This window comes from Triticum urartu, chromosome 5A (genome assembly GCF_056163025.1).
Source record: "Triticum urartu cultivar PI428250 chromosome 5A, HENAU_Tu73, whole genome shotgun sequence".
In the NCBI taxonomy this organism is placed as follows: Eukaryota; Viridiplantae; Streptophyta; class Magnoliopsida; order Poales; family Poaceae; genus Triticum; species Triticum urartu.
The window spans coordinates 507,998,666-508,001,437 of record NC_141877.1 but is presented as its reverse complement, the minus strand read 5'-3'; positions in this window follow the sequence as shown (position 1 = coordinate 508,001,437).

Genomic DNA, 2,772 nt, shown 5'->3' with positions numbered 1-2,772 from the left:
TCCGTTAGTATAAGAAAATAAATCACCACTCAGGTACTGTTGTGAACTCATTCCAAATTCATATTGGTGTAATATCTACTGTATTCCAACTTCTCTATGGTTCATACCTCCGATACTACTCATAGATTCATCAAAATAAGCAAACAACACAATGAAAACAGAATCTGTCAAAAACAGAAAGTGTGTAGTAATCTGGAGATTTCGAATACTTCTGTGACTCCAAAAGTTCTAAAAAATTAGGATGATCAGGATAAAAATTATATCGATCTACTACAGTTGGAATTGGTATTTTATCGCTCTCTAGTAAAAAATGATAATTATTTTCGTGAGTGCATACTTTCTGTTTTTATCAGCAAGATCAAACAACAATCACCCAAGAAGATCCTAAAGGCTCTACTTGGCACAAACACTAACTAAAACATAAAACCACATCTAACCAGAGGCTAGATGGATTATTTATTACTAAACAGGAGCAAAAGGCAAAGAACAAAAATAAAATTGGGTTGCCTCCCAACAAGCGCTATCGTTTAATGCCCCTAGCTAGGCATGATGATTTCAATGATGCTCACATAAAAGATGAGAATTGAAACATAAAGAGAGCATCATGAAGAATATGACTAGCACATTTAAGTCCAACCCACTTCCTATGCATACGGATTTTGCGAGCAAACAATTTATGGGAACAAGAATCAACTAGCATAGGAAAGCAAAACAAGCATAACTTCAAAACTTTAAGCACATAGAGAGGAAACTTGGTATTATTGCAATTCCTACAAGCATATATTCCTCCCTCATAATAATTTTTAGTAGCATCATGAATGGATTCAACAATATAACTATCACATAAAGCATTCTTTTCATGAGCCACAAGCATAGAATTTTTATTACTCTCCACATAAGCAAAATTCTTCTCATTCGAAATAGTGGGAGTATCATAAGAAACTCGAATACTATAAATTGTTTCCACATTAAAAGAGTAACGTTAAGGAAAAGGGTAATCATGATCATGACAAGTTTTGTAAATATAATCATCACTACTTTTTCTAACATAAGTATCATCACAATAATCATCACAAGTAGCAACTTTGTTCTCATCATAATCAATTGAAACCTCTTCCAAGATAGTGGAATCATTACTAAATAAAGTCATGACCTCTCCAAATCCACTTTTATAATTATCACAATAAGATTCAACATCCTCCAAAATAGTGGGATCATTACTTCCTAAAGTTGACACTCTTCCAAACCCAATTTCATCAATATAATCATCATAAATAGGAGGCATGCTATCATCATAATAAATTTACTCATCAAAACTTGGGAGACTAAAAATATCATCTTCATTAAACATAGCATCCCCAAGCTTGGGACAAACATCAATTGCAGCAAATAAATTTTCAAACATGTCATTCTCATCAAACATAGCATCCCCAAGCTTGGGCCTTCACATATCATAAGCATAATCACTCTCATCATTAATAGTATGGATAGCACCAATAGTATAGCAATTATCATCATCACAATGAGTAATAGGAGCAACATCATTTGGGAGGGATACCTTTTTACCTCTGCTTCTCCATCTTTTCTTTTTCTTCTTCACATTAAGTATGGGTTTAACCCTCTTTTTTGAGTTCCTTATTAATGAGATTGGTTGAATAGAAGGCTCCTCCTTGTTACCTGATTCATCATAAGAAAGAATAGGAGGATATTGGGAAATCTCTTCCCTTTCATTAGTATTCTCTTCATCTTCTATTTGTTTTCTTGTCTTTATGTAATTGGCAATATAAGGATTTTCAATTCAATTCACCGCACAATACATATAAATTTCCTCTAGATCAAAATCAAGAACCTTATCAAGGGAAAATTCTGGAATATCCTTAGTTTTATGTTTCATTTCTTCATAACCCACAAGCAAACTAAGTTCATTATGATGCGCAAGGGAAATTAAGTCATCAAAATTTTTAGACACGGTTCGATCATGAAACAATTTGCATTGGATATTTAAATGACCACGTTCATTGCAAAGTTCACAAGGATGGCTAAGAAAATTTAGTTTTTCAGCACAAACATCTAGCCTTTCTTGCAACCATTTAGTTTCTAAATACTTATGCCTCTTGCAAAATCTATCTTCCCTATTTGGTGTGTACTTGCAAACTCTATGCAGTCCACAAAAATTGACATGCTTATAAGAGACATTTTCATCATGACTAATGCAATCATCATTAGTACTATGGATATTCAAAGAGTACGTACTAACAACATTCCAATCATGCTCATCATTCAAAGATTTAGTGCCAACCATTTTAATGCATTCTTCTTCTAGCGTTTTTGCACAATTATTGGAACCCTTATTTTCACGAAAGATATTAAAATTATGAAGCATATGAGGCACCATCAATTCCATTTTTTGTAGTTTTATTTTATAGACTAAACTAGTGATAAAACAAGAAGCTAAAAGATTCGATTGCAAGATCTAAAGATATACCTTCAAGCGCTAACCTCCTCGGCAACGGCGCCAGAAAAGAGCTTGTTGTCTACAACACAACCTTCAACTTGTAGACGTTGTAGGGCCTCCAAGTGCAGTGGTTTGTAGGACAGTAGCAAATTTCCCTCAAGTGGATGACCTAAGGTTTATTAATCCGTGGGAGGCATAGGATGAAGATGGTCTCTCTCAAGCAACCCTGCAACCAAATAACAAAGAGTCTCTTGTGTCCCCCAACAAACCCAATACAATGGTAAATTGTACAGGTGCACTAGTTCGGCGAAGAGATG